This window comes from Watersipora subatra, chromosome 3, assembly GCF_963576615.1.
Source record: "Watersipora subatra chromosome 3, tzWatSuba1.1, whole genome shotgun sequence".
Lineage (NCBI taxonomy): Eukaryota > Metazoa > Bryozoa > Gymnolaemata > Cheilostomatida > Watersiporidae > Watersipora > Watersipora subatra.
The window spans coordinates 26,417,517-26,436,667 of record NC_088710.1 but is presented as its reverse complement, the minus strand read 5'-3'; the positions used below and the strand labels follow the sequence as shown (position 1 = coordinate 26,436,667).

The 19,151-nt window shown below is 34.0% G+C and overlaps 1 pseudogene; it reads left to right on the top strand.

Moving 5' to 3' along the window:
- Positions 1-13,772: 13,772 nt before the first annotated feature.
- Positions 13,773-18,083, top strand: LOC137389872 (uncharacterized; annotated as a pseudogene).
- The last annotated feature ends 1,068 nt before the right edge of the window (positions 18,084-19,151 follow it).

Below are 19,151 nucleotides of genomic sequence, written 5' to 3'. Positions count from 1 at the left end.
CCTAATAGAAACAAAGGATGCTGCCAGATTGTGACTCTCTGTTGTTCATTATTGCATTCTCTTCACTAATTGAGTTTAAAAGGAAACTTATGACATTCCGATATATTGTTCAGCCAGGGTCAGGTTGTCATGACACCCACCAAGTATGTTGAAATATATTATCATTAGCTGCCAATTACTCCTGCCAGCAGGGAATACACATACGGCATAGCTTATGAGGCTTCAGTTTGTTCATAGGGCATATTTGTTCAGCCTTATTTCACAGATCATCTGGATTTTGTTAAGCTGTAAACTAGATAGATTATAGATGCTTGTGTAATAAAATTGGAGGACTACACCTCTTACGCCAAGTAGTTACTAGCAATCTGTTTACTAACCATTTCATTACATATTGTTATTACTGAAGCTAAGTGATCCAAAAATGGTTTTTATTCCATTCGTTTTAGGTAAATCTTCACACTTCCAAGAGAGTTCTCTGCACGAAGAGACAAGATTAAAAAACATACTCGCAGGCCTCAAAAATACCCAAGAAACCTTTTAGCTAATTTTTTTGCTTTGTATTTGCAATAAGGGCAAGTATTATTCAGTAGCTCTCAGGTACTAAGATGTTCATGTACCGAATAGTTAAAAGAACAATAAACGTAATTCATATCTTGTTTGCTTACCGTTCCATTGGCATTCTCGGCGTAGACATGTCTTTCTTTGGCTGGAAGGGTGTGCAAATAGCCATCATTATTAGAGGGATGCATATTAGCATCTTTCCTACAACGTAGAACATAGTCAGTTACAGCCAGGTTTGTTTGTTTATCTCCTAAGTGATAGGGATGCCTAAAGCACCTGCTGTAAGGAATAAGAGCAACACCCATCGCTGCCGCCATAGAACTTTGTTAAGCTTTTGCTGGTGAAATGCTTTCTTCACTGATGAACTAATATCAATTGTAGCATTCAGAAACCAATTTATAGTCTTATGTAACAGCGCATGAGATGACAAGGCGTAACAAATGTGCAATCAGCTTGTAACATTACAACTAATCTAAATAAAACCACTTTTGTGTCAAGTGCACCTACGAACCATTATTGGGAAATTACAGTTTATTCATGCTAGCTGGAACGTGTTATGTAACAGGCCCTACACTATGTTTGTAACCACTGAAAGTGAATGCTGTCTGTCTATAGACGGCTTAATCTGTCTCGCTGCCAATGTGCCTTATCAATGAAAATAATTTATGATGTCTCGTATCAGTGTCTGTTAATTATGGCATTTTTGTAACCTGACTAGACTCAGTTTTTTCAACTTCAACTTGGTTCAAATTTCAAAATCTCTAACACATTAAAGGAAAAAATGTACGGGTATACTTCGCTATAGTAAATTGTAGCTTCGTGCATTTTACAGTTTTATAGCGCTGTAAAATAATAGTATTAATGTAGCATTGTATAATGCAATGTTTTGACATTCCTTGTTTAATAATATATTATAAATATTAAATTAGGCACAGCTATTTTGTTAAAATTACATCTAGTTTAGCTAGAATAAATTGCAACCAACAAGTAGGAAGAGCTAGTAGGAAAGGGTCCTGTTGAGACATGTTCATTTAAAACAATTTGTTAACACCTCTGTTGTTAATAAATATGAAAAAATTAATATTTCACAATTTAACCCAAATGGGCAGTTATATCTATTCATGCTATATTTATACATAACCAAATGACAGATCAACATCGTAATTGTGTTTCGATTTATTTCCAAGTGTTCATATACATTTTAGCCAGTTTCACGAAAAATAATGATTCAAATTGAAATATGGTGATGCCATACGAAATATTTTGCTTAACATTACGGTGTTAACAAACTGTTTTTCTTGAATACGATCTAAAGCCTAATCCTCACCCCAATGTGAACAGCCGGAGGTGTACCTGCGGTCATCAGCGGTACCAGGGTAGGCTGTATGTTTCTAGCTTCTGGTTATGTATCGAAGCTGAAAATGTGAGGAAGAAATGTTCTGCTTCGAGACAATGGTATCTTTTATGCATGGAGTTAAAACATAAAGAATGTTTCCAGGACAACGTGGTATTCATTTCTTTATCCCAAAGAAAGAGTCGGTGTATTGCCCAACCCCTTGTGGAAAGCGTACGGGCAATGCATTCTGGGTGCATATGCCACCTGTGCACGATTTTCACTATCGGCGAAATCATACAACCTAAGCAAGGGCCCGTAGAAAAACTCAACTCGCTAAGCTTTGCTGGTGGCCACCGCCGACAGATATTTTACTGCCGGCTCAGATCAGCCTACTGGTTCTCAGCAACCACTGGCAGCCGTCGGTTGCATTACCACCACTCCTTACGGTGGGTTGAGAACCAGGCTTAACATAGCTTTACAACAGGATGTCATCCTTGTCCTTGGTAGCAACTATCAGTTTCACGATGTTGTAAGGTTCACATGTGAAAAATTAAGTAAAGCTTTCAATGCTCCAGAGTGTATATTGAAAAAATGAAATAATAGGTAAAATTTGTTATAGCAGGCGATTTTAAAGTTTAAATATGACATAGACAACATTTCAAACACGTGATATTGTTATTCTGTTTGCCAATGTGCCATGGGAGGTAAGTCCTTAACCATTTTAAATACCCAGTTTACACACCATATAAAGGCCGTGGTGCTGCGTGTATGATTCATGTTAGATAAACTTAAAACAGCCAATTAAGTCTGCTTAGAATTAAGAGTTTGTCGGATTTTTAATAGTATACAACTAAAAGTTGTATACTATTAAAGCCAAAGTGTACAACCAAAGGTTGTATAAATCAACATTAAATCTTGCTCAGAAAGCTTATCTTAAAGGAAACCTTTTCATACAACTTCATTCTCAGTGACTTACTTGAGAGGGAAGACTCCTCGCTGCCATAAACAGAATCCAACGATCAGTGCAAGAAGTATTACAACTGTGAGCGCTATGATCACAACTATTATAAAAATTCCATTAGGACTGTTTTGATCATCCACCCAATATGGCAGAGTCGAACTCCGAGCAGGTATAATTTTCTCAAGTATCGTCTTCGTTGTTGTTGAAGTAGTAGGTAGACTCTGTGATGTAGGTGAGGTAGATGTGAGGTAGACTCTGTGTATCTACATGTATAGTGACCGTTGTTTCAGGAGTATTTCCTGGACATTGGCATTCGCTGGTACTGGTGTCGCACTGCAGCGTTAGAGGATTGAATTTCTCATTTTCTGGACACGGACAATGAGAGCAGGATAGTCCTTGACATCTGTATTAGCTCTGGCAGTTGCGAGAGTCGGTAAAGTTGGTGACTGGGTAACGCATTCTTAGGGGAACGGATTCACCGCAGGCTGCAAACAGATGCAATGGTACATTATTAAAATATGTTCTGTCAGCTAGTGTCAAGTCCAAGCATCTGCCAACTGTATGAGCAGCTGCTGCCACAGCTTTCTTTTCTAGTCATCTGCCTTTGATAAATTTTATGCTTCTCATTAGACAGACAACAGCATTAAATATAGCATTGGCCAAGATTGTATACCGTTTCTCAAGCCCGGTGGTTATAGCAATTATTTCTACGTCTGTGGGAGAGATAGGAGCTGACTTTTTCAAAAAATCAACTCAAGCAATAGTTTTAAAGTTGGCCAGTTAATAGAGCAAATATATTCTTACAACGCGACGCATTGTACATTTACTTCAAATATTTCAAACTCTTTCTTGTACTGTTCTCGTGTTTACAAGCTTCGCCTTACAAAACTATAGATATGAAATTATGTTACCCAAATGAAAAACAAACAAGTTTATCGATCACGCACCGAGTATATTCAGTCACAAACAGATATTCGCAAGTCTAAGTAGAGTAAATAGGTAACCATAGACAGTAGCAGTTACATATGAAGATTACTATGTTTAGGTATTTGACCAGACTAAAATTTGCATGAAACTCCAATTTGCTGGTATCAGAAAATTGAGGAGGAACCCGTTTAGTTAAGTTTCCAGCTTCACAGGCATTCAGTAGTGCAGAAATGCTGGTTAACTAATCTAAATCAATCATATTGCCAGCAGCTGGGCTCAACAAGTCTCTAATTTCAAGGTAGACCTCAATGGAATGCAACACCCTTTTATGATGGACTTGTTAGATGAGAGCGGGTATAACCATATCTAAAGGCAGCAACGTGATACACTCATAAAGATTGTGACCACCAAGTGCTTGCTCATAAGTGGTCAGATCACAAAGGAAAATTGTCTGGCTGCAGAAAGACGTTTCAAAATGTTCATCTATGTATTTGCTTGTGAAGGATAAGCCAACTTTCAGTCAGTCTCAGTTATTACTAGCAAGTATATTATTAGGTTTGTACTTGACCCTACTTTTTGGATATTACGAAAAGGAGAGATTGTGTTGGCTGGCTTGTTCTTGTCCTCTTATTTATCCCTGAACCTATGAAAAGAAGAGCTTGTAATTGGCTTCTTTTTTTTGTAACTGTTTCTCAACCTACAAAGACGCGAGTTTGTTAAGGGTAGCTCATTGCTCTTCATCTCAATTTTTATTTCCAAGGACTATAACATATCCTTTAAGCGTCTAGTCCCTTTATGTAATTAGTTTTATACACAATCTGCAAGCATTCTGTATGTCTCATTCACATACAAATGGGTGTTTTCATGTCTTTCTTCCATCGTTCTCCCCAATGTTTCGATGACATCTAGCGCTTGATCTTACAACTCACTCAGAGTGATCACACTTTCTGTGTCATTTTTGTGCCTTTTTTTCAGCTCTTTGCTGATCATGGTCTGCCATGCCTTCTGTTATTGTCTTCCTTAACTATTAGCACTTTTCCTCCCGATTATTTCCGCAGCTTCTGACACAAGAATGTCAGGGTGTTCTAACCTCACACTTATAGGTTCGGCATAAATTATTGTGTTATCGAAATTTGTATAACAAGTTTCAAACAAGATAATATATTTTCGTAGTCAAAATTGTGCATTTTGCAATCACGTGTAAAAGACTCGCCTTTTGTAGCTAAGAGTACTTGTCTTATATAAAAACTATGATGGCATAACTTATGTCAAAACATAAACATTGCAAGACCCAACTTGGTACATGTGATGCACAACATTTGCCAAAAATATACATTTTATTTTTTAGTCACAAAGTGATACAACTTAACTTCACAGACAGATGTATCATAACATTGGTTTTGAGAAAAAACTTTGAAGACAGACTCAAGTTGAGACTGTTAATTCTAGAGCGAGTTCATTGCATTGCATGTCAGCAATGATTGCCAATATAACTAAATCTGTAAACATTGCATAACTTGTGTAAATGCAATGATTTCTTGGAAATGTTATGGCAATGTTGCAATAATAAGTTAAAGGTTTTCAAATAAATGCATAGCGTCTATATTTGCTCAGACTGACAATCAATCCAACAGAAATGAGTCATCAAGATTAAATTGTTCTCCTTCTTTAAGATGTCTTCATATCTTACATATTATTAGTTTGCACCGACAACTTGTCTCTTTTTTGATCAATTTTACTGGTTTTCCAGACAATGGCTACAGCAACTTTACATTAGTTCAATGAGAAATAGCACATGTTCAGCGTCTACTTACGGCGATTTATTCATTTCTTTCTACACTGCAAAGTATATTCCGCAAAGTACAACTAATAACACATATTTTATATGTCTACAACAAAGGAAAACAAATCTATGCTTTACTATAAAAAGAGCAGTGCATATCTGTTTCATGTCTATCCGCATCCAGGGGTCAAGGTTAAGATACAAAAAAGGTTTCAGTGATACTCCAGCTTGTGAAGTTTAGAGATCAAAATCAACACTGTAACATCTTCACCAATTGATTGCCTTGAAATATTTATTAACCATTTATTAACACAACAAACTAAAAGGTCATGAAAATTGTCTATATAATTATAGATGTAACGCTAAACGTAGGTCCTCAGAAACAAAACCATACTTTCCGATAAAAGGAGTAACCCCTACCTATTTTTCGTCTATCTGCATCCAGGAGTCAAGGTTAGGATAAAAATTAGCTTCCAATGATAATCCAGCTGGTGACATTTATATATGAAAATCAACACTGCAACATCTGCACATATCGATTGCATTGAAGTATTTATTAACCATTTATTAACCCAATGATCATGAAAGCAATAAATCATAAAAATGTCATGAAAGCTGTCTATATAATAGATGTAAAGCTATACATATTTTTATCCCAAGTGAAGCAAAATATGTGACCATTTAAATAGAGTTTTCGCAGTTTCCTTTAATGGACACTTTACGTAATGTATAGCTTTTTAATGTATATAACCTGATATAAGGTAAGCAAGCAATGAGCAGTATCATGAGTTTGCGAAAGTACAGTTGGCTACTAATACAAACAATGCTTTGCAATAATAGCTTGCAAAGGGTACACAACTTCAAAGTGTATTTAATAAGGTTTAATCAAGTCTGGGCTTAGCCAAAATATTTTTGTTTATTCGTTCACTCATGTTTTTTTTTATCTAAAACTTGATTCATTCTATATAGGAAAATGACTAAAAGAAGCAAGTAGCCCCAATTCCAGCTAGCTCAATGAAGGTAAATCTAGAAAGAGAAACTGATTTTGACAATACTTATAAAAAACTGGAGAAGATAATAAATGATGAGATACAGTGAATAACATAACTCGCAAGTAGGTTCACAGCTATCTCCCTTTCTGTTATTTGGTGGTAATTGATTTGAAAAACACATCATACTATCCAGAGATAAGAAGATGTGAATATGCCAGATGAGCTGCATTTTGACAGATTGCATAGTGTAAAGCCACAATCTACATTTTAAAAGTGACAATATTCAGGCTACTGTCTAATTAAAATAAACAAGACAAATTACTACCCCAGTTCTTTACATTATTTGCATTTGTAAAGAAATGATGTTATATCACATTCTTTTAATATGAATTGTCTGCTATGTATCTTTTTAAGTTTACATAAGGCGATTGTCAAAGTTTGTAGCATGCTGAACAGTGAATAACTCAGAATTTCCAATAAGTTAATTTCCGTTTACCTTACCTTAAAAAACTTGTGTCTAAAAGATCAGCAATATCCTTATGTGCAGTGAGATAGCGCAATATGACTTCTCACAAGATACATGAATTAGAGGTAGTAAAATGTTCATTTACTAAACTGAACATTAGAAATTGATAAGATTATACTTATATAAAATAATATAATATTTCACTTTGTTATAAAACTTGTAATATAAAGTACAGAATTTACTCATTCAATATGTGCTACACTATTATTATAGCAACACTGATAATACTATATGTTATAATGTTTCATTACCTGCCATAATATATGTAATATGATTTAATACAACATGTTATAATTTGATGCAATTCAATACATGTAGGGCCTACATTATACTATAATATATTATAAACTGATGTAATTCAGTATAAACTCTATGATGATCTTTACTATAATCTTCACCGCAATCGTCACCATAATCTTCACCATAATTTTTACCATAATCATAACTGTAATCTTTGTCGTAATCTCTACCTCAATTCTTGGCATTAACTTTACTGTAATATGTACCGTAACTTTTATCGTTATCTCAACCAAAATATCTTCCGTATTTTCTAGCGTAATCTTTACCGTAATCTCTACCGAAATCTTTGCCATCATCTTTACTATCATTAAAGGTGCAGCTGTTTGTTTGAAGTTACATGTATGACTGTCTTCAAAAAAAGATTGCATCATGTGGTATTTGATCTTCCAACTATCAGCATGGCTGCCCATTACGCTACCTTTTTCTCATTTACCAACTCATTATTGTTGCAAGATAATTGCATAATTACCCGTGGCACATCAGACGGCCAGGGTATTAGTATAGCATGACACGACATGTTATAAGATTATCTGATAAAATTATGTATGTATTAAATAATACTACAGTATAGCTCAAGACAACATATTATACTTTGTATGGTTTGTTATAAGCTGATTTAACACCGCATAATACCAAGCAAGTGGATATAGCATATTGGAACAATACATAAAGTAATAAAGTTTATATATACAATATATTAATTGCAGTTTTTGTCTGTCTGTTGTTGGTGTGTCCAGTTATAGCATTAAAGTTATGGAAATTATCATTCTACTTGGCCTTGGATTTGAACTTGGAACCTTAAGGTTTGCAGACATGTGCTTACCACTAGGTTAGGCAGGTACATTGCTGAACAAAGAGATAATTGTGGCCATACTCATTACACCAGTAGCACTCCGTACTCTTGAAGTCTTTGATAAATGTTCTTGGTTAATACTAGCGTGATTGAAGGCCATAATTGATTGCATGAGAGATCATTATGTCTAGCCATACTCTTGTGTGTGCTCTTATTAAGTAAGTTGATTTACAAACTTATAAGTTAATTCTAGTCAGCTTAAAGATGTGGTTGCGTCAAAATTTAAGTTGATCTTAAAAGAAAGCATTTTTTTCTCTATCAATTGATATGTTGTTTGTTGTGTTACGCGATCGCATTGCCAAGATATTTGAAGATTAAAACCGAAAAAATCTGATCGCCGTAAAAACGCTCAGGCCACAAAAACGTGCCCAGCCTCGCCAAAAATGATGTCACGCGTTTGGCAACCTGTCTCTATCTCTCGTATTCACATCGGCTATTTGCGATAAAAGTCTAGTCTAACGCGGCTCTATTGGCATATATCTTATTTTGTATTTGCTCATGTTGGCTAGAATAAAATTTTAAATCCTGCTACAGATGCATTATTATGAATGTTTCAAAAGCCTCAAATAACGAAAATTGAAAATTTGTTCTACTCACTTTCTCCAAATGTTGTGTAAACATTTGGGTACCGACTACCAATTCTACCGGTCTACAGTAATTCTGTCAAGTCACTTTATGTAGAACGAGGTCTTTGTATCAGCAGTTCTGCAGCTACCCATACAAACGATATACAGCCTCCCATAAGCCCCGCCCACATTATGTCGCCTATTACATATTGCCTACGTACTAGTTTCTTACTAGTAGCAATGATATACAGCTGTATACATTGCTGTATATCATTGCTAGTAGTATTCTTACCGAATACTAAATTAGTGAAATAAGCAAGCCACCTCTTTGAAAAGAATATAGACAGGGATAGAGTTTTAAGGATGAGAAGTCTGCTGCAAACTGGATTTGAACTCACATTCTCCAGTTCTGCGGACACCCATATACCATATCCGATTCACTACAATATTCTGCAAATCATGTTTTGCATTATCTTCAACAATATTATTTTATTATATAATTTTTACAAGCAAAAATATTTTCATCTCGGCATAAAGCTTTTATTAAAAATATTCATCAAGTCGTGGCCACTAACATAGTATTAGCTGATACAATAAGACAAATTCATCTACTGCAACAAACTCAAACAAAACATCATCCAGCACGCATTCAAGCCTCGCTTCCTCCTTTATGGCAGTTTCCACACTGACAAAGCTTCTTCGGCTGGTGGGACGACATAAACATTCTGTAATCAGTAAAACAAGTAAATGTAAACAAAGTAGATGCAATAAATATGTCATTCATAGATATGTCATTCTAAAGCGTATCTATTGACAGCTTCCAAATTGGGAGTTGAATAGATTGCGAGTGTAATTTTAAAAACGAATAAACATTTAATAAAGGCACAAGTACGCCAAGCCAACGATTCGAAGCTTTGGTTCTGGAAATTAAAGATTTGCAATGATCAATCGATTTTACCCACTTCCTACGAGTGAAAATAATTTGTAATCATGACTCTAATTTACCAAAAAAAATTCGAAAAAAATATTATAGCTAGGTAAAACGGCAGATAAGCTATGAAACGATGATTGAAGATAGCAAAGAATTATCATTTTATTAATTAGTATATGTATTTATGACTATAAAAAATATTACATTTACTAAAGTATAGAAGACTCTAAGTTAATTTACCTCTATTCTGTCTTCTTCTGCAGCAAAACGCTGCTGACGCCTGTCAGCTTTGGCCATAGGCTGTCTACTCTAATATTTTACTTAAAGTTGCTCAGAAAACTCTGAGTAGCGGTCGCTCGAACTTGAAGCCATTTTAAAACTATGTATAACTTAGTAATTGTTGAAACGCGTTGAATCAGTAACGAGGAGAATGAATTCTCTATGATGAGAATCTTCGAGATCACAGACAACGCGTTTTACGAGTGATAACATTTATTACGGCCTATATAAAAATTTTGCACGCATGATTGGCTAACGAATCGACCTCATATTTATTGCTCGTGGTTTCGTTTCAGATAACAAGCTTGTGACGTCACGAAATAGGCACCCGCTGGAACGTGAGCTTTTTAAAAGAGGGCCTCATTCAAACGCATATATCTCTGGACAGGGTTGGTCTACAAAGACAAAAATGGCATCAAATTGTAGCTGATGTTTTAGCCTTTTATGGGTCCTAATTTCATTTTTGACGCAACTGCATCTTTAAGTTACTCTTAAGTTACTCAAGTTCATTGGGTAATTATTTTATTACCCGTGCATTGCCAGACATTTACTAATTAAATTATAATACAGTAGAATATGAAACACTGGTATTTTTGACCGCGACTTTGGAGAGAAGCCTGATCTCCTAAACGATATTCTTATCCTTATATGACCAAAAATATAAGAATTATTTATTGTTACATTGGTCAGGTCTTATGTAACCCAGACTCCTATACAGGAGGTTTAAAGATGTCAAGGACAAAGCTCGAGCGTCTGAGCATGAAAAACAAAAGAAAACATAAAGAGATACACAGAGACATTTTCAGAAACTAAAGCTCATCTGAAGATAAATAAAAAAGAAGATTATGACACCAGCTCAGTGTCAAATCTGGTTGATGACAATTCATTAGAGCGGTTCTACTGAAACTTTTTATTTCTGTTCATTTTTGACTTCACAAAAGTAACAGTTCAGGTTCATTTTAGATTGATTAGTTCTACCTGCATGAGCTGGAACGCGCTACACAGCAGAACACATGTCTGTGTGGTAGAAGTGAATAATTAGGGGGAAGAAAAGCAACATTGTTGTAGCAGGGATTGAAAGTTATAGAGGGGGTTTGAATTATTGTTTGGATTTTGGATTTGCAAATTGCAATGAGAAAGTGTAAAAATCTCATGTAATTATATTAACCATAACTGTGAGATGTTACAGCATATGTGGTAATTACTGCCATCTGGTGACAGAAATAAAAAACCATAAATGTAAAGATTCCAACTCGTGTTGCCAAGGTCATGAACTACAAGTGATCAGTTTCAACACAATACCTCACTAATAATTATATCATGAAATGACTCAGCATGAGTGCAAGCATTGAGGTTAGTTGGTATATCGGGTAGAGTGCTGTGAACATTCATAAATTTTCCAAAACAAGTTGGTTGTTCGTTTACTGCGAGTGATAGTCTACTATAAAAGGTTATGCAAGTGTCATAGATTAGAAAAGTAGGCTCAAAAGTATAAATATAAAATAGATGTAAAGCGCTTGTGTATAGGTTAAGTGATAAAGTGGTAATTTAATTCCTTCCAACTTTAATATTTGTCGTTGGGTGATTATAAATAATTTATGAAGTAAGTTGGTTCTGTAAGTCAGTAATACTATTATATAGAGTAAGTTAATTCTATAAACAAAGTTGTATTATTATATATAGTAAGGTAGTTCAATAAGTCAGTAGTACTGGTATATATAGTAAGGTAGTTCTATAAGTCGGTAGTACTAATACACAGAGTAAGTTAGTTTTACAAGTCAGTAGTACTGATATACTGCGTATGTTAGTCTGATATCGCTTGCTAGGCCATTTTCCATCAGGTTGTACATGGTCATAGAGTTGTAATGTAACATTTTGTGACAACATTCATGTGGTGATTTTGTTTTATGACATACAACAATGCAAACAAATGCTAAAGAAGCTTTCTGACACGGGCCAGGTAATCATCCATATATGTTTGGCTTTGACTATAATATTACTGAAGCAAATATTCTCTATTGGCATGAATTGGTTGATTTAAAAAGAGTGACTGAGACAAGGTTTATTTAGCTGATTCTAACTTAGTCTTAAACCAAAAAACAACGGAATCAATAATTTCCTTAAAGAGTTGATATCATTAATTATAATATTGTCATTACTCAAACACAATACGGATATTCTACAGATATCTAAAAGCCTCTAAAAATTTCAATTTTGCACAGCTATTTCATGCAGCATCATCCATAGATTTTGGTCTAGTTTAATCTCTTAGAATATTATTAGTTCTTGTAATCAATAAGGGCTTTTCTTAAATACTACATGTACTTTATATTGTTACATCTTTAGTGAGTGGCTAAATGCTGCGCCTTTCAAGGCATGATATTCTCCTGCACGTCGATGTATTTCAAAAGTGTCTGCTGCCTATTTTACCAGTGTCAGCTTTTTGGCAATCAGTGCATTTGTTTTTGAAATCAAGTCATTTGTGATAGCCTGTGATGGCACCGCAAGAGATGACAAACAGGGGTAACTAGGTTAAATCGCTGTTATTCACAAACAATCGGAAAATGAAGTGCAGAACACTTTCATAAAATATCTGGTGAATCAGGCCATAATATTTATAACAGGACCATTTCCACCACACCAGCTGTCATGTCATTTATTTCCCGCTAGACCAGTTCTTTCACAAGCGTTTCTACTATTAAAATTGCTGATATTTCTATTATCTGTATTACATGCATTAATAAAATAACAAGATCTGCTGATGGCTGGCCAGGGCTGTTATTGAAACTTCTTTCATAAACTATTAATCATTATTCCTCAAAGTTTTTCTGCTATCTTTTTATACCAAACGGAATAACAGAATTATGCAGCTGGTTAGGATTGCACAATAATCCAGGGCCTACAAAAAAGCAGACTATGTAACAACAAATGTTCTCTGATGCTAGAGATGATTCCGAAGTGACCAGTGATCTCTCCAGTGATCTCTGACTTTAGGGACTTGGAGAAAAACAACCACATGTAGTAGTAATTATAAACTTGCAAAACTAAACTTGTTTAAAACAGAAATTTGTATTAAACTAAAGCAAGTCAAAAAAATTTCATTAAATAATGTTTGCTATCTACGATCTTCTCTAAATAATTCTAAAAACATACAAAGTGAAAATATATGGCGGCACTAATGACCCTGCAATTAATGAAGTATTGAGTGTTATACTAAAGTTTTATGACTCTCAAGTACTTTACAGCCATCAAATATAAGTTAATGAAACACGTTGAACTCAATTAAAACCATTGATCTGCATCAAACATCATTTAGGTCTATCTTAAGGTATATTTTTGTCATTATTTGTTGTGCCAAGATTATAGAAAAACTTATCTAACGCACAATGCAGATTAAAAAATGCTTGAAAAAACATACTTCAACAGAAGTTTAATAGAGGTTGGTGTAGGTTGGAAGCACTGACACTCCGTGATCCACATTAAATCTGTTTCAATGGAATGGAGTGTATGCATACCAAACTTTAACTTGTTATCTTAATGAATACTACAGATGATCTAGGATAGACAGCTGTCAGAACTGATTGAATGCCTTTGCTAGCAAAATTGGTAAATCAGTAAAACTGGTATTGTGAAATATTTTGACCTGATGATGCTGTCAAAATATATTATTTGACCTAATTTTTCACAAACGGAAGCTGACGCTTTACCAGAGTATAAAAGCAGCTATACATCAATATCAGTCGCCAAAGGAAGCTGCTGCCTAAGGCAAGTACATACACATACAACTAGTTTTTGATACCTCTTAGAGTAAGTTTTTGAATTTAAAAATGCATACACACAGATTTTTAAAATAAAATTAACAATTCATATTGGAGGTATACCAAATTTTCTAAACATATTTTGTGGTAATACAAATGGAGAAACATCAAATAAGATTCTTAATACCAAAACAATGAAAACAAAACAGGCTTACTCAGCATATAGTTGTACATTATGATGGCATTGTAATTAATCATTAACATTTATAGATTTCCGTGTTCAGGGTACTTTAAAAATTTGACTTATGCAGGTAAACAATTTTAAAATTATACAATTTGTATGTAATAAAAATATTGTTGGTTAAAAGCATGAGAGGGAAATTTCATAATAAATTAGCATATAAGAACTTGCTTGTCCGGTATGCCTTGTTATTATTAAGTTACTATATTTTTATTAAATTATAATTATTATGTTAATACATAATATGGTGAGCAGTAAATGCAGCGATCTGAGTAAAATTAGTTATTTGAGGTAGATGATCTGTAAGTTTCGTATGCTAATTTTAGATTACATAATGGAAAAAGGTTATGTAGCCAAGCAACAGAAGTGTAATGACGTCATCCAGATACTGACTGCTGTTATAACAATCTCTGCTCTGATTCTCTCTGTCTACTCTCAAATAAGTTACCAGTTGTTAAAGGAGGATGTTAATCATTTAACCGCAAGACTAGATCAGCTAGAAAGAAATGGAATACAGGTGAGAAGTTTGAAATCTGTACAGTAGATTAACAACAATTGATCTTAGTAATAGTCAATTTAACAAGAATATATTCTGAACTGGTGCAAGTAGGATTGTGCAGCAGAGCTTAATTCCTTTTAATTTTTGTTTTACCATTGGAATGGTCACATGAGAAGTTGTTTTCATTTGAAAAGGTTTTTTTAACATACTTAAATGTCTAAAAGTGCAGGTACATATAACTGTCTAAGGACTTGCAATCTTATATAACAAGTAGTATTATAATGATACATGTTCAAAGTATGTTGTGTATAATAGGAACAGTAGACATAAAACATGCACTGGTATCCAGCATAGATTCTTCTTCAGCATAAATCTTGATTTTATTGAGAAAAAATCAGGAAATGATGTCGCATCTTATGATAAAATTCATTTATCAAAAGATAAATAAATTTGTGCTGTTCACTTATTGGATAAGAAACTGTTTGAGACGCTGAGGTTTATAGGATTGTGTTACTTGAAAACTTCATATCTAGGTGTCAATGATGTCTCCAACTGATATGGAACAAGTCATACAAAAAAGATCAGCAGAAGACGAGGGAGTTAGTGATGGCATACTAAGTCAATTATCACCAGGTGAATTAGCCAAAATGTAACAATCACTAAAGCAACATTTTAATAGATCTTTGGTATTCAGCTTTTATATCAAAGCAATAGACTTAATAACAAAGTTGTTAGTTTGCTAGTTTCCTACAAGAGGTAGAACAGGGCACAACGGTACTTTAACGGTTGATTAGTTCAGTTCCTAAGCTCTACGCTAAATATATGTTTTTTCAATTTAAATACTGTTATTGTCACGGTATCATGATGAAAAGAAAGTTGTTTTTTCAATGCACTATTAACATAAAGAGACAATTCTCAATTGATTGATAAGAATAATAGATATGCACAATAATTATTACATGACCTTGATATATCATAAACTGACACTACCTTGGGCCTGTGAGCTGGATAAATTTGGTATACTATTTATTTGCTCAAAATATTAGATATCTATAAAGGATAAAACTGTAGTTTAACTCAAGTTTAATTGTAAAGCTTAAACAAAAGTATAAACTTCACTACTAAGATCAGCGTTGGTCAGGAGAGCAACACTCCTCCATACAAATAAACTTAAAAGTAGTGAAAAGTAAACGTAGAAAGTAAACAGAGACTTGCTATTGATTAAGACTTGATGATGTCATGACAGGTGTAATCAGAGCTACATATAAAATGGTTATTAAAGGTAAAATGTTGATGATATCAGTGGAATTGCTTAAGAATGTTTGTGCATGTACATGTTTAATGAAAATATTTTGGACAGGCAGAAAAAAGTCTTTGGAAACTTTAAATATATCCTTTTGTCATCAGAGTGCTGGTGTGTTCTGTATTGCTTAAAGGGTCACTAGACACTTCTGAAAGTTTTTAAAGCTTGTACTCAAGTTTTTGTTTGTTTTTACTCAAAGCATATTTAGATTATGTTAATTTAATGAAAGACTTCAGCATCAAAAAAAAAAACTATTGTAACATATTTTACCAACAGGACAACTTTCATACTTAAGAGGACCTCCAGGAAGAGATGGTAGGGACGGTAGAGATGGCAGAGATTGTGAAGAGTCAGACCTGACTGGACTGAAAACGAGAGTTGAAAAATTGGTAAACCACACCAAATCAGTTGTAGCTCGACCATCTGCCAGGCACTCTGAAAATGGTATGTTCGCAATAATAAACTAGTTGAACATCATTTTTAAAAAAACACTTGATTTCAATGAAAAGAAAAAACATATTATTTTTGAAATAAGAAACATCAATATTATTTTTAGATGAACTCCTACAAGAGTTTAATCAAACAATTGCTCATGGGTTGCTGAGTCTCCTCCAAAGTAACAACAGAAAGTTGAAAGAAATTGAGCGACAAATGCAAAAAGATGAGGAGAGGAGGGAACCCTCTTCAGCTGGTTAGTTGAGTTTTTCTTTTGTAGTACGCTGTGAGCGATTGAAGAGTTGGTATCAAGAAGAACTTGAAATTAATAAAACTAATATTTTGAAAGCAGCAGGAAGTTTGCTCATGGTAGATTTAATAGGTGATTTATGATGAAAGACTAAAAAATTCCTTACTTCTTATTTTGTACAAAATATTTAAGTGCTACCCGGGAAAATATGAGACTTAGATCTGCGATAATGAAGAATTGAGAGCTATGAAAACTTTTTATAAAAATTGGAAACTCTGTAACATGGAACTTGATCATTTTGTAGCTGACATACAACCAGCTTCTGGAGGAGGAAGTTCATATATTAGATGGGGCAGAAAATCATGTGGTAACTCTTCAGAGCTCGTCTACACAGGTTGGTTACAGAATATATCTACTACCCTCTAATTCATTGCAGCTAACTTTATTAGGCAGATAAGATGACTGGTCATTCATTTAAAATATAATAATTTTGCAGAATCTTTATAATACATTGTTTGTGATTCTTACCAGTGATTTCAAGTGCTGATTAATATTGCATTTACTTAAATTTCGTGATTTCTTAATGTATGCTACAGGAATAGCAGCAGGGCAATACTATGACCATGAATGAGGGTCATCTGTCTATACATGTCTACCTTCAGAGCCGGAGTATAACTCATATTTAGCAAGCAACACGGGTAATTACATATATGGAGCAGAGCACCAGACCGACTCGAATATATTTCTTAGTCGTATGCATGACCAGAATGTACCTTGTTCCAGATGCTACCTTCCTAGCAGATCTACAACTGTTATGATACCTGCTAAAAGAACCTGTCCATCATCTTGGAATAAGGTGAAGTACCATATATCATCTGATATAAGATTTTTTTGCATATAAGCTGATGTTGGAAGGAGCAAGTTCTAAACAACAATTTCGTTTTATAAAATTGGTGGATTCCTGTGTCCAATTACATATAATCTGTAACATGTGCATTAGCAAAAAAGTTATTAATTTGCTAGTTTCATACACAAGTTAGAATAGCATCGTACGATATTTTTGGAGCAAGTTTTCTCAGATGCTCAGTTTGACACAAGATGATTTAAGCTTGAATGATTTCATCAGCATGTTATCATGATAAAAAGAATTTTGTCTTGTCAATTTTAATACAAACAATAGATAACTCTCAATTGAATGATGAGATTCCGATGAGAAAAAAATAAATCAATATTTGCTTTAGAATAAATAAGCAAATTTAATTTGGTAAGTAAATATAAAATCGTAAGTAATTATTAAATATAGAAACTGAGCTTATTTTTGTTTAGGAGTACGAAGGATATCTGATGTCAGGGCACTACAGTCACAAAAGAGCGTATAACTACGTCTGTATGGACAAAGAACCAGAAGCCTTAACTGGACTACACGCTAACACATATGGAGCGTTGTTCTACTTTGTTCAAGGAGACTGCCCCTACCTTGGATATTGCCCACCTTACATAGAAGGAGCAAAACTAGCTTGTGTTGTTTGCTCTAAATAACATACTTCTTGTTACTGAGTTCATGTGTTAACTAATAGTGACAGTGCACCTTTATTAATTTAATATTTTCCTAACCACTCTCGTAGTATAATGAAATAATAATGAATAGTAAAATAATGAATAGTCTATAATAATGAAATAGTTAAAGTATAGTAATATTTACTGAAGGCATAATATAGCAATATAAAGAAGACTTTTGGATATATACAGCACTGATTCTTTATTAAAGTACAATCTGACAGAATATTTTAGAAGTCGTGTGCCTGTGAATCAACAATATGAAAATTGCTTTCTAATTTTCCTGCACTACTAGTACATAACCTAATTTGATACCTTTCAAGAAAAATATAACTCGTGTCAACATTCAATCTTCCGATGTGTTCAGTTTTTTACAGTTTTTACCTTTTTCGCTCGCTTTATCTAAGCTACAATATGTGATTCTTTGATACCCCAGAAATAGCTGCTCTGAAACTTACTCCAATGTAGTCACATGATTTCTCTTGCAAATTAGCAGACTACTTCAATTTCTACAATAAATGTTAGATATAGAATTAAAAGAATATAATCAATGGTGAAAACAATAAAAACAACAAGGAATCACACTCTAAAAGTACATCAATAGGTGATGAGACGTTCTAATGTAAAAGTGGGTAATTGATGAACACTTAATGCTTCCGCACGGCAAAGCTTCTGTGTGAAAGCGTTGATGAAGTAGGTAAATGCAACTTGTTTGTCTTGTGTGGTTACTTTCACCCTGTGCATTTGGACTCAGAACAAGTATTGTCAAACCAATAAGATATGGTAGCGTGGATTAGAAAAGCAAATGGGATTTTGGAATGATAATAGCCATATTTAATGACTGGCACAGTTTAAATTGAGATGCTACAGCAGTGTTACCTTGCTTGTAGTATGTACTAGTCATTGTAGATTATAAGATAGGTGAGAGTTTAGGATGGGTATGTGTATATGTTTGACTGAATAAACTACAACTGAACTCAAGACAGTAACGGCTATGCAAGGTAATGACAGGATAAAATACTTTAGCTATACAGGATAATGACAGGATAGTAGACTGTAGTTATACAAGACAATGACAGGATAATAGTTTATA